Source organism: Martes martes (genome assembly GCF_963455335.1).
Source record: "Martes martes genome assembly, chromosome: 6".
Taxonomy (NCBI): domain Eukaryota; kingdom Metazoa; phylum Chordata; class Mammalia; order Carnivora; family Mustelidae; genus Martes; species Martes martes.
In genome coordinates, this window is record NC_137893.1 from 83,914,082 (window position 1) to 83,929,010 (window position 14,929).

Below are 14,929 nucleotides of genomic sequence, written 5' to 3' on the forward strand. Positions count from 1 at the left end.
ACCTCCCAGGCCCTGACAATCACTTTTCTACTCCCCATTTTTATGAGCTTTTTTTTCCCCTTTCTTTCAGATTCCCCACATAAGTGATAACCCGTAGTATTTGTCTTTCTCTGCCTGGCTTCTTTCTTTCTTTTTTTTTTTTTCCTAAGATTTTAATTTTTTATTTGAGAGAGGGAGAGGGAGAAAGAGAGAGAGAGAGCATGAGAAGGGGGACTCGATCCCTGAACTCCAGGATCATGACCGGAGTGGGAGGTAGTTGCTTGACCAACTGAGCCACCCAGGCACCCCCCTGGCTTATTTCATTTAGCATAATGCCCTCCAGGTTCATCCATGTTGTTGCAAATGACAGGATTTCCTCCTTCCATCGTGTGTGTGTGTGTGTGTGTGTGTGTGTGTGTAGCACATTTTTTTAATTCACCCAAAAAATTATTATTTACTATAAAGGACATTATGGGACAATTGGTGAAATATAAATAAGGTCTGTAGATTAAAGTAGCATATCAATGGTAACTTACTGATTTTGATCATTATACTCCAGTTAAGTAAAAGATTACCCATATTCTTATGAAATAAATACTTCAATATTTAGGGATAAAGAGATATTGTGTCTGCAACTTACTTTCAAATGGTTCAAATGTGAACAATTGGGGGATATAGTCCAAGGTCTATGACAATTCTTTGTATTATTCTTGAAAGTTTCCTATAAGTCTTAAATTATTTCAAAATTTAAAAAAAGGAAGCAAAGTAGATCAAATGTTTTATTTTAGCTTTATTTTTGTTATTTTCGACAAACCCAATTTAAAATGAAATGTCAAAGAAAAGGACAGATGATGAAGACCATGTATTATATTTCTTACTTGTGTTTTGAATGTGTTGGAACGCAACGGCCAGAGTGGGGCGTGTATATGCATACAAGTTAATGTGAATTGAGGTAGAATGTCAGCAAAATTCAAAGAGCATCTCACATGCGTCCAGCCTGGAAGGGCATATAAATGAGTTGGTGTCGCTCCACAGATATTTCTCAGTATAGCCAGCTCCCTCTCTGTTTACTGTACACATGAGGGTACCATCAAGGAAGAATTCTTATTTTGTGAGTCCTTCTGGAAGCTCTAAAGGCTTGGGACATTTTGAGAATGGTAAAAATATATTTTGCCAAATAAAACTTGGGAAAGAAAACCTTCACTTTCTGCACAGATGGAGGCCCTGAGATGCTTGGTAATGCATCTAATTTTGCTACTCTCAGGAGAAAGGAAACTTTTCACATCCCTCATTGTCTTTTTTGCGCAGACATACACTGACAACAAGATTTTTCTCACAACCCTGAAAAAGAAGTTTTGTCCGTAGCCCTAAATGTCACCAGCTTGGTCAGGGACAGATCTTTGAGTCAAATGCATTTTAAAGTTTGCTATAAAGATGAGAGTGAAAGATGAATTCTTTCTCTACCAGAGAGAAATTCACTGGCTTTCATGAGAATATGCCGCTCAAGTGCTTCTTTGAACTAAGAGCAGAAGTTTTTTGTTTTTTGTTTTTTTAAATTTTGATTTAAATTTTAGTTAGCTAACATACAGTGCAATATTGGTTTCAGTAGAATTTGGTGATTCATCATTTACATACAATACCCAGAGCCCATCTAGCCCATCCCCCATCTACCTTCCTCCATCAACCCTGTTTGTTCTGGATCCTTAAGAGTCTCTTATGGTTTCTTTCCCTCTCTCCTTTTTCTTTCCCCCTTTCTAAGGGCAGAAGTTTTAATTTAATTGAAATTTTAAAAAGAGAGGAAAAAAAAATCTACCCTTGGAACACGAGAAAAAGAATTTTATCTATGTATTGGCTTACCTGGCATCTACTTTTAACCATGTGAATGAAACCTTTCAATTCAATGCTATGAAGTCAACAATACAGATGCTTCCTAAAAAATTTAAAACATACCTGGTTAAGTAATTGCTAAAGAAGAAACTGGAGGACGTGCTTGTCTAAGATGGAGTTGTGATACAAAATTCTGGCAATTTCTTTGGAAAGAGAAATCTGCAAATTTCTGGAACACTTCAGAAGTCCTTCAAAAGTTATTTCTACCTTGATGGCTCCTAAATTGAACCATAGATATGCAATCCATTTCTTTCTTATATAAGCTGAATCAAAGATGTTAAGATGTTGACCTAACTGAAGATGAATTCATTGATCTTAGACCAAAAAAATAATTGAAATTTAACTCAAACACACTTGAAGAATTCTAGTATTCCTTGAGATAGGATTATTCTTGCCTTGATTTTAAAAAACACTCTAGAAGCCTTAATTCCATTTGTAGCAATACATCTTTATGAATCTGCAAGTGGGGATTTTCAACACTTCTGACCATCAAAACAAAAATTAAAAATTGATTGAATGTTCAACAAAACATGAGTGTAAAGACCAGCTCACAATTCAGTTTTCTTATTTAAGCTGGATAACAGCTTTCTCACTGACTTACATATATATGTTGTGTATGATATATATGGTAATTTTTTTATGGAGATAAATTTTATATCCAGTTAAATCACAGCACTAAGTGTGAACAGTTTACAAATTTTGACAATGTATGTCCCTGTGTGACCACCAGTTCAATCAAAATGTAAAATATTTCTAGCACCTTAGAAAGTTCCTTCACACCCCTTTTCAGTCAATTCTTCTGTTCCAGAGCCAATCACTGTTCTGATATCACTATTGATTAGTTTTGACTGCTCTTGAACTTCAACTGCTTGGCTTCTTTTGCATAGTATTTTATGTTTGAGGTGATTACCAATACAGCTGCTATGCACATTCATATACAAGTCTTTTCATGTGCATATCTTTTTATTTCTCTTGTAATACCTAGGGGTGAAATGGCTGGGCCGTAAAATAAGTTATGTCTAACTTCATGAGAAATTGCCACAGTGATTTCCGAGCAATGTATGAGAGTCCTGGTTGCTCCATATCCTTGTCAGCATTTGGTTCTGTCTGTGCCATATATTTAACTTTAGCCATTCTAGTGGCTTTAAAGTGGGTGTAAAGTGGTGTTTCATTATGGTTTTTGTTGTTGTTGTTTTTTAAAGATTTTATTTATTTGTCAGAGAGAGAGTGAGTGAGCACAAACAGGGGGAGTGGCAGGCAGAGGGAGAAGTAGCCACCCCACCGAGCAAGGAGCCCAAAGCGGGACTCAATCTCAGGATCCTGGGATCATGACCTGAACCAAAGGCCGACACTTAACCAACCAAGCCACCCAGGCATCTCAGTTTTTGTTTTGTTTTGTTTTTGTTTTTTTAGAGGGGGAGAGGCAGAAGGCAAGGGAGAGAGAGAATATTTTTTTTTTTTTAAGATTGTATTTATTTGAGAGAGTTCACGAGTGGGGGGAGGGGCAGAGGGTGAGAGAGAGGGGACGCAGACTCTCTGCTGAGCGTGGAGCCCATCAGGGGCTCTACCTGACGATCCTGAGATCATGACCTCACCAAAACCAAAAGTCAGATACCCAACTGACTGAGCCACACAGGCATCCCTCATTATGGTTTGAATTTGTGTGTTCTTGATAACTAACAACATATAGTCAAATTGGGTCTTTGGTGTATGGTCCTGTAAGTTTTAACCCATGTAGATCAGCATAACCACCACCACAATCAGCATTTAAAATAGTTTCATCATCCTAAATAGTCCCTCATGGATCCCATTTTGTTTTATGGTCAAACCTTGCTCCCCACCCCCTTCCATTCCTAACTCCTAACAATCACCTATCTATTCTTTATTCCTATAGTTTTGTCTTTTCCAGAAGTTTATGTAGATGGAATCATACAGTATGTAATCACTGGAGTCTGGGTTCTTTTACTCAGCATTTAAAATTCTTTCACGTTGTTCCCTACATCAATAGTTCTTTTTTATTGCTTGCATGGCATTCTATTATACTGGTATATCATAGATTGTTTACCCATCCTCCTTGAAGAACACCTCAGTTCTTTCCAGATTTTAACAATCATGAATAGAGCTACTCACTATATAAACATTTGTATTTGGTTTTTGTGTGAACATAAGATTCCTTTATACAGGGGTGCCTTGCTGGCTCAGTCGGAAGAGTATGTGACTCTTGATCCTGGGGTTGTGAGCTCAGGTCCCATGTAGGATGTAGAGATTACTTAAACATAAAGTCTTACAAAGAAAGATTCATTTATATAGGGTAAATAGATAAGTGTGACTGCTGGGTAATAAGGTGTGTATATGTATTAAATTTATAAGATTCTGCCAAACTGCCAAATGAAACTTATTGAGATTGCTTGTGCCATTCTGTACACCCACCAGCAACATACAAGAGTTTCAGTTGCTTTGTATCTTCACCACACTTAGTATTATGATTTTTTTTTTAATTGTAGGCATTCTAATAGGTGTGGATCTAACTGTGGTTTTAATCTGCATTTCCCTAATGGCTAATGATGTTGAGTATCTTTTCAGGTGTTTATTTGTGATCCATATTTTCTTTATTAACATATAATGTATTATTAGGCCCAGAGGTGCAGGTCTGTGAATCATCAGGCTTACACACTTCACAGTACTCACCATAGGACATACCCTCCCCAATGCCCATAACCCAACCACCCTCTCCCTCTCCCTCTCCCCCCAGCAATCCTCAGTTTGTTTTGTGAGATTAAGAGTCCCTTATGCTTTGTCTCCCTCCTGATCCCATCTTGTTTCATTTTTTCCTTCCCTACTCCCCAAACCCCCCACTTTGCCTCTCAAATTCCTCATATCAGGTAGATCATATGATAATTGTCTTTCTCTGATTGACTTATTTCGCTCAGCATAATACCCCCTAGTTCCATCCACGTTGTTACAAATAACAAGATTTCACTTCTTTTGATGGCTGCATAGTATTCCTGTGTGTGTGTGTGTGTGTGTGTGTGTGTGTGTGTGTGTGTGTGTGTATACCACATCTTCTTTATCCATTCATCTGTTGATGGACATCTAGGTTCTTTCCATAGTTTGACTATTGTGGACATTGCTGCTATAAACATTCGGGTGCACATGCCCCTTCTATGGATCGTCATGATTTGGTGCCATATCTATGAACTCATTGCCTAAACTAACATTATGAAGATTTCCTCCTATTTTTTTTCTAAAAGTTTTATAGCATTAGAGTTTATGTTTGGATCAGTGATCTGTTTGAGTTTAATTTTTGTATTAAGTTGCAGTCTAGTTCAAGATGATGATAATGATGATTCTGCATATGATATTTAATTGGTATTCTAACACCATCTGTTGAAAAGACAACCTTCTCTCCATTGAGCTGCCTTTGTCAAAAATCAATTGGCTATGTTTGTATGAGTTCATTTATTATCTTTATATTCTGTTCCATTGATTATGTGTCTATTTCTATATCATTGCCACCCTGCCTTGATCACTAAAGCTTTTTAGTAAGTCTTAAAATCATGGAGTATGAACTCTCCACCTTCTTCTTTTTGAGATTGTTTTTGTCTACCCAATTTCTTTGCTTTTGTGCATAAATTTAAAAATCAATGTGTCTATATCTATAAATTTTTCTGCTGGAATTTTTATCAGAATTGCTCTATATTGATAGATCATTTAAGGATAATTGATATCTTAATTACACAGAGTCATCTAGCTCATGAATGTGGCATTTCTCTCTACATAAGTTGTCTTTGATTTATTGCATCAGTACCTAATATGTTTGTTTGTTTTTGTTTTTGTTTTAGTAGACATACCTTGAACAAGGTTTGTTAGAATATTTCATTTTCTTGAAGCTTTTGTAGATGGTGTTTTTAAAAATTTGATGTCCAATTGTTAATTGCTAGTACCTAGGAATGCCAATTTATATCTGTTGACGCTGAATTCTGCAAACTTACAAAACTCACTTATTAATTTAGGAAGTTTTTTGTAGACTCCTTGGAATTATCTGTGTAGATATTGTGTTGTGTGTGATTAAGATCCTCTTATTCCTTCCTTTGCAATCATATGTCTTTTTTCTCTTGCCTTATTACACTGACTAGGACTTCCAGTATGATTTGAATATATGTGTTTATCCTTGTCTTGTTTTTGACCTTAGATAAAAAGCATTCAGACTTTTAAATTGTTAATTAGGATACTTAGTGTACATAATAAGTAATATATAATAATATATCACTACATTATATTGTGATAATTAATATATGGTATATATATACATATATATCATTTTAAAATTAGATTTTAGTAATAAATGAGTGCTGGATTTTGTTAAATACTTTTTGCATCAATTATTATCATGTGGTTTGATTTTTAAGTCTGTTAATATGATGGATTACATTGACCTTTTTAACATTTAATTGTTGCTGCATTCTTGGAATAAACCCTGCTTGCCATGGTGTAGGATTATTTTTTTAATACATTGCTAGGGGTGCCTGGGTGGCTCAGTGGGTTGAGCCTCTGCCTTCAGCTCAGGTCATGGTTTCAGGGTCCTGGGATTGAGCCCCTCATCAGGCTCTCTGCTCAGCAGGGAGCGTGCTTCTACCACATCCCCCCCCCCCAGCTGCCCCATCTCTCTGCCTACTTGTGATAGGCAGATTATCAAGTAAATAAATAGAATCTTAAAAAAATACATTCTTGAATTTGATTTTTCTTCTTCTCTGATATTTGCATTTAATGCAATAAAATTTACCTAGATGCATGGTTTAACTGCATCTTGGAAATTATTTTATGTTGCATTTTTATTTTGATCAAAATATTCTCTAATTCCACTTGAGATTTCTTTTTGATCCATAGATCATTTGGAATAATTAAAATAACTACCAAGTATTTGGAGATTTTTAAGTTATCTTTCTGTTATTGATTTCTACTTTAATATTACATAGAGAACTTACTTTGTATGATTTCAATTATTTTAAATTTATTAAGGTTTGTTTAATGATCCAGAATATGGTCTATCTCGGTGCACATGTGTACTTGAAATGTATTCTGTTGTCGTTGGATGAAGTGTTCTCTAAGTGTTTGTTAGATCCAGTTGGTTGATGAAGCTGTTCAGTTTTTCTGTATCTTTGCTGATTTCTGTCTCCTGTCCCACTGATTACTGAGAAATGAAGTCACCAACCATAATTGTGGAGTTGTCCATTTTCCCTTTCATTTCCATCTGTCTTCACTTTTATTTTGAAGCTCTGGTACATACATACATGTTGAAGATTGTTATGTCTTCTTGATGAATTTACCCCTTTATCATTATACAAAGTCTTTATTTATTTATTTAGATTGTGTGTGTGTGTGTGTGTATGAGCGTGGGGAGGGGCAGAGGGAGAGACAGAGAATCTCAAGCACTCCATGCTCAGCACAGAGCCTGATGTGGGGCTCAGTCTCAGGACCCTGAGGTCATGACCTGAGCAGAAATCAAGAGTCATATCCTTTTTTTTTTTTACTTTTTTTTTTTTTAAATTTATTTATTTGACAGACAGAGATCACAAGTAAGGAGAGAAGCAGGCAGAGAGAGAGGAAGGGAAGCAGGCTCCCTGCTGAGCAAAGAGTCCCACGTGGGGCTCGATCCCAGGACCCCGAGATCATGACCCGAGCCGAAGGCAGAGGCCTTAACCCACTGAGCCACCCAGGCACCCCAAGAGTCATATCCTTAACCAACTGAGCTACCCAGGTGCTCCATGCAATGTATTTCTTTATTCCTGATAATTTTCCTCACTCTGAAGTCTACTTTGACAGATATTATTCTAGATCTTTAAGCTTTCTTTTGGTCAGTGTTTGCTTGGTATATTATTTCTTGATTCTTTTAATTTTAACTGACTCTTACATTTAGTGAATTTTTATAGATAGTGTATAAGTTGGTTCTTGATTATTTTATCCTTTATAATTGATGTGTTTAGACCATTGAGACTAAATACAATTATGCTATGTTTAGCTATAGGTCTGCCATTTTGTTATTTATATTCTGTTTGTTCTATTTTCCATACCACTGTCTCCCCTTTCCTGACTTTTTTGGATTATTTGTGAGAATAATTTTGTGAGAATAATAAGTCAGTCAGAAAAAGACAATAATCATATGGTTTCATTTATATGTGGAATTTAAGAAATAAAATGGATGATCATAGGGGAAGGGAAGGAAAAATAAAATAACACAAAATCAGAGAAGGAGACAAATAATAAGAGACTTTTAGCTATAGGAAACAAGCAGAGTTGCTGGAGGGGAGGTGGGTGGGGAATGGTGTACTGGGTGATAGGCATTATGGAGGGCACTGGGTGTTATGTAATGGATAAATAACTGAACTCTTCATCTGAAACTAATGATACACCATGTTAATGAATTGAATTTAAATAAATTATAAAAATTTAAAAATGTTCCATTGTAATTGATACAGTGACTTTTTTAACTTTATCTCTGTGTATACTTTTAAAAATTCATATTATATATTTTTTAAGTAAGAAATAAAAATACATCCTCTCAAGTTACTTCTGACTTTGTTTTCTGATTAAGTGACAGTTATAAATACAGTAGGAAATATAAGACAGAGAACTCTGAATGTAATTTATTTACTGTTTTTCATTTGTCTACTCCCAAAATGGATTTGAGGTAACCTTTACTGGTGTTATACGTTTCTTTGCATGGATTCAACTTACTATCTAGTGTCCTTTCTTTCAACTTAAAGGATTCATTTCAGTATTTCTTGTAAGGCAGGTCTGATAATAATAAATTCTGCTTTTGTTTATCTGGGAATGTCTACATTTCTTCTTTATGACCCCCAACCCCCAGGGTTTTTTTGTTTTTTTGTGTGTGTGTTTTTTTTTTTTTTTTTGCTTTTTTTTTTTTAAGTTTTGCTGGGTATAGAATTCTTGGTTGACCGTCTTTTTCTTTAAGCATTTTGAATATGTCATCCTACTGCCTTCTGGCCTCCATGATTTCTGATGCAAAGTCAGTGGTTAATCTTACTGAGGCTCCCTTATGACCCCATTTAACCTTAGTTACCTCCTAAAAGCCCTATTTCCAGATGCAGTCACATTGGTTGTTAGGGCTTCAACATATAAATTTTACAGGAGACACAATTCAGTCCATATTATTATGGCAACAGTGAAATTTTCATGTCAGTTATTGTACTTTTCAATGCTGGAATTTCTACTTTGTTCTTTATTGATGTTCTCTATTTGGTGAGACACTTCCCTCATACTTTCATTTAATTCTTTGGATATAATTTCCTTTAATTCTTTGAACATATTATAATAGATGATTTAAAGTCATTGTCTACTAGGTTCACTTCTGGGCACTCACTGGTATAGTTTCTACTGGCTGCTTCTCCTCCCCCTTGAATGAGTCATACTTTACCATTTCTTTGTGTGTTGAAAACTGAATTTTGAAAATAATGTGACACCCCCACCCAACTAGTTTGGTTTTGTTGCTATTTTTTGGTGGTTTTCCTGAATTAATTCTGTAAAGTTTGCACTCTTTGTCATGGCCACTGAAGTCTCTGCATGGTTAGTTTAATTGTCAGCTAATGATTGGACAGATTTCCTTAAATGCCTTGAACCAATAAATCTCCTAGCCTTTGTTAAGGTCTGTATGTGCATGGCTTCAGTGCTCTGACAGGCAGTTTACAACTAACTCTCCCCAATGTGGGGCCAGATCCCAGGACTCTGGGATCATGACCTGAGCTGAAGGCAGCCACTCAACCAAATGAGCCACTCAGGTGCCCCATTTTAGGGCTTTTTAGAGATCCCTTTGGGTAACTCATTCCCAGATACTTTATTTTTAGTTTTTGTTAGCTCCAACTGGTAATGCTGCCTCAGGTAATGGTTGTCACTTATTATTTTTGATAATGCTTTGCAAATAGAACTGTTTGCACAGAGTAACCTCTGGATCAGATCAAATAAAGACATTCTCTGAGAAAGGAATTTTTTGGCAAACCACCAGACAGTTAAAGTAGAGATAATTCTCTGGTGGGTGGGGCTTTGGAGGAGTTCCAAACCTGTTTTGTACTGCCACTTGCTGTTAGATTTGTGGTTTTCATAGCTACCATAGTTGTGATGTTGTTGGTTTTCAAGTCTACCATGGAGTTGGTGATAGGGGAGCAGGATTGGGGCAAGTTAAAATGTCACAAATCTCATTGTTCTTACTGAGACCATTTTTTCCTGAGGAAAGCCTCCTTCAATTGTTGCAAGACTTTGATTAATTTCCAGAGTTCTAAAAAAATTGATTTTGACAAATCTGCCTGTGTTTTCTTTGCTTTTACAAAGACTGTATTTTTAGAAGTCCTTACTATGCCATTCCAGAAGTCGGAATTCCTAAATCTTTTTGAAGGGCTTGTTCTAGGGATCACAATATATGTACTTTCCTTTTCATAGTCTATTTAGAATTAATATATTACAACTTTCAGTGAAATATAGAAACCTTATAGGTTATATTGCCTTCCCCCATTTATGTTATAATTGTGATACATAGAGTACACCTACATCCCTTGAAAACTCCACCAGACAATGTCATATTTTTTGCTTTCAACTCTCATGTGAATTTTAAAGAACTTAAAAGAAAAAGAGAGTTTCTAGTATTTATCTAAATATTTGACATTTTTATCATTCTTCCTTCATTCCTGACATTTCTGATGTGAAATTCATAGTTACTCTAATTGTCCTTTTTCTATATGTGATAACTCAGTTTTTCTCTGACTGTTTTCAAGATATTTTCTTTGCCTTTGGTTTTCAGCAGTTCGATTATGATGCATTTGGGAATAGATTTCTTTGAGTTTTTCTTGTTTGGAAAGTGAGCTTCTGGAATCTGTAAGTTTATGGGTTTCCCCCCATCTTTTGGAAGTTTTCAGCCATTATTTCTTCAAATATCTTTTCAGCACCAAATATTTTTTTGAAGATTTTATTTGTTTGAGAGAGAGTGTGCGTGAGCATGTGAGCATGCGCGAGTGATGCAGAGGTAGAAGGAGAACAAGACTCCCCACTGAACAGGGAGCCTATGTTGGGGTTTGGTCACAGAACTCCAGGATCATGACTTGAGCTGGAGGCAGATGCTTACCTGACTGAGCCACCCAGGTGCCCCTGTTTTTCTTTTATTATTGAGTATTATATATTTTTTGGGTGTAAGTCATTTGTCAGATGTACATATTGTGAATGTTTTTCTCTTAGTCTGTGGCTTGCCTATTCAATTTCTTAATGGTGTCTCCTGATGAACAAAGCCTTTTATTTTGGTGACGTCTATTTTAAAAATTTTCTCTTCTGATTAATGCTCTTTGGGTCTTTTGTGAAAAAATCTTTGTCTACTCCAAGTCTGCAAGGATATTCTCCTATGTTTTCTTTTTTTAACTTCCTTTTTCCCCTGTTAGTGGAGATATAATTGACATACAGTATCAGTTTAAAGTGTATAACATAATGACTTGATATATGCATATATTGTGAAATGATTACCATAAATATGTTAATATCTATCACCTCACACCTCTATAATTTTTTCTTGTGATGAGAACTTTTAAGATTTACTCTGTAACTTTCAAATATACGATATATTATTGTTCACTATAGTTGCCTAATGTTTTTTATTATAAGCTTTATCATTTTTGCTCTTATGTTTAGGTCTGATCCATTTGATTTAGTTTTGCATATGATGTAAGGTAGAAATCAAGGTTCACCTTTTCTCTATAAATTTATCTAGTTATTCCAGCACTATTCATTGATTTTACTCTTATGTATTAAAAACTAGTTTTATTTTTAATTTTTCTATTTTTAAATGCATTATTTAATGCTTTACATTAAAATTACCAGAAAAATCACAAAACTTGTTAAATAATTCTTTTTCAATATAATTGATTTCCTTTGTAATTCTATATATTGTATTTTATGCCCTTCAAATTATTATTTTGAGAATGGGGCCATAAGCTTTAAGATTATCAAAGGTATCCAAAACATACATATTTTAAGAGCACCTGGTGAGGTAGAAAAACGTTTCGCTTTAGAATCAAAGAGACCTAGGTTTAAATGCTCATTTGCTGCTTCCTAGTTCTGTGACCTTGGGCACATCATTTAACCTTAATTCACCTTCCATACTTCCACAGATTCTATAAATGTCTATTGAGCACCTACTACCAGCCACTGTATTAAATCTTGTGGATCTTATGGATTTAATACAGACAGATGGAGATAACCTTTCTTGTATAAAGTTTACAACTGACGGGGCGCCTGGGTGGCTCAGTGGTTCAAGCCTCTGCCTTGGGCTGGGGTCATGATCCTGTGGTCCTGGGATGGAGCCCTGCATTGGGCTCTCTGCTCAGCGGGGGGCCTGCTTCCCCTCCCCCTCCCCCTGCTTCTCCGCCTACTTGTGATCTCTCTCTGTCAAATAAATAAATAAAATCTTTAAAAAAAATAAAGTTTACAACTGAGTGGGGGAAACAAAGAAGTCAAGGGGTCATTACACACTGAGATAAGTACTTTGATAGCAGAAGGACTATGGGAACTCAGGCATGGGATTCCCAACTCAGACTTACAGAGTCAGGAAAGATTTCCAGATAAGGTTGCTAAACACATCTCAGGGTTAAGCAGGGATTAGCCAAGCAAAAGGGGAGAAGAGCTATCCAGGTTGGGGGGGGGGGGTGTGAACCGTTAAGAGACATGGGGATGGGGAGAAAGTACCAGTAACACAAGGCAAGGACTGCAGACCGGGTTAGACTGAAGAGTTTTGTTGCCATCTTAAAGACAACCTAAGAGAAATGGGAAGTCATTGATGGGTTTTAATCATTGACAGGTTGTGACAGAATCAGAATAAATTTTTAAAATTTTACACTACAGGCATCACCACTGGAGACAGGAACAATGATTTGGAGATTATTGGGGAAATCCTGTCGAGAGAAGGCGAGTGCATGGGTTGTGGCAATGGGGATGGAAAAGAATGTATACATTTGACAGACAATTAGGTGGTAAACTCAATGAAGTGTATATTGGAGGCTCTAGGAAATGAGGGAGATGGGGCCATCTCAGATTTCCGGATGGACCAACGGGATGAACGGTGGTGCCATTCACTGGAAAAAGAGCAGGCTTACAGGAAAACATAAAATCAGATTTGAATTTATCGGTGTGAGTGACTAAGCGAGGATGTTAAGCAGACTTTTGGCCATATTGGCCAGAAAATTGGAAGAGGGGTTTGGGATGGGAAGCCATCTGTTTCAATACGGTAAGATGGCATAGGCAGCATTCCTTCTCTCCTCCCGACCTTCGTTCAACATCTGTTGAGGATGTATTATACGCAGGATGTTGGGGATACAGCAGTGAACAAGAGGACTGCGTTTCTGACCTTAACCAGTTCACCATTTACCTCTCTCAACTTGCTCTTAATCTGTAAAATGAAAATAATAATGAGATCAGGTGAAATGTGACGACACCCGCTTTTTAAATTTTTTTATATTTGTTACTCGTGCCTAGAGCGGGAAGGAAGATAACTCGGTTACTTTTGCTTTTGTACCCTTCCCCCTAGGCTCTTGCGCGCAGGCGCCCTGGACGGCCCTGGCTGGGGGTGGGGCGGGCCCGAATCCGTGTCTTCTTCCCCGGGGCCGGGACCCGGCCGCGCAGAGGGTGCGGGCTGCCCGTGACGTCATCAAGCTGCGCAGGCCGCAGGGCGGGACCCGAGCGCGACAGCGCGGCCGGCGGACCGGGCTGGCGGTGGGGAAACGAAACTGAGGGAGGAGGCGGCGGCTCTGGCAGCGGCAGGGCCAGGCCTGGTGGCGGCGGCGGCAACGGCAGCCTGAGCCCCCCCCTCTCCGCTCCCAGGCAGCTCACCCTCTCCCCTCAGCGTGAGTGCCGACGCGCGGCCTGGGGGGAGCGAGCGGGAGGGCGGGCGCGCGGGCTAAGCATCCCTCTCCCCTCCACCGCCGCCTCGGCCGCGCGCTCGCGGTGGTGACCCTCGCCGCCCCTACTCTCTCCCCGACTTCCTTCAACCCTCCTCCGTCCCCGACCTGCTCCTCCAGCTCCTGGCAGCCCGAGTTGCCGCTGACAAACGTCTCTGCGCACACATTCACACACTCACGTTGTTTTCAAATGAAAAGACTGGCCGGGAGAGAGAGGTGCTCATCTCCCTCAGTGAATAAGGGTGGCGAAACCGACACCCTGGGAGAGAAGACTGGAGAGGGGATTTGAACCCTTTCCTTAGGGGAGCAGCAGGTAGAACTAGACCTTTTGCCTTACACACAGAAGTTCCCTGCCTGGGCGCATTCTTCTGGCCTGTGTCGATCACTTGAGCGGGGCACCGGTTAAGGTGTGCGGCCTTCCCTCTCGGGCATCGGTTCTATCTAGTGGAAAATGAGAGGGTTGGAGTAGATGATTTGGAAGGCCTGAATCTCAGGTGGTTGGGGGAGGAGCATCAGTATCTCCTGCCTTTCACACAACTATTCACTTTCCTTTTTTTGCACCCACCCCAACGCAGTCCACATTGAGTTTCCCGTTTTGCTTGCAGTCTCCCACAGTCGCTAAGAATCAGATGGCCCTTTTTGCTTTTGTTATGGGCATTTTGGGGGGGCATTTAAGACGGTGGTTTAAAGTGAAACGTGGTTTTGCTTTCTCTTTGTTCAAGGTTCCCCGTTCTAACTTCCCCAGGATAGCCCCGGCCTGTGGCTAATAAGAGGCTGCCTCCTTAGGATAAGATAATGCATTGGGTTGACAGGCTCAACCTTGAGCTGCAGAGAAGTGAAACATGTGATTCAAGGTTTTGTGAGGTTGAGGGGATCAGTGGTATCGTTGCATTCATTGCTCTCTCAGCTGTGATCCAGTTAAAAGTCTGTTTGGTACCTCTGCACCTCCCCTTCCTCAAGGAATTGCAACCCAGCTGGTCACCCACCTGTTTGCTTCTATGTTTTGAGTTCTCTTTTCTGAGTCTCCTTATAGCCCATCAGTTGTGTGTAAACCACACTGTATTCACTACTACTCTCTCTTGTTCTTTAACTTGATCATTCCTTAAGGTTTCAGGATG

The 14,929-nt window shown here is 38.4% G+C and overlaps 1 protein-coding gene across 1 annotated transcript in view; it reads left to right on the forward strand.

Moving 5' to 3' along the window:
- Positions 1 to 13,583: 13,583 nt before the first annotated feature.
- The window catches only part of CMTR1 (cap methyltransferase 1), a gene marked incomplete at its 5' end in the record, with an annotated part of 49,534 nt that continues 48,188 nt past the window's right edge, over positions 13,584 to 14,929 (forward strand). Inside the window, one exon of the mRNA XM_080806328.1 lies at positions 13,584 to 13,757. The remainder of the gene's footprint in view (positions 13,758 to 14,929) is intronic.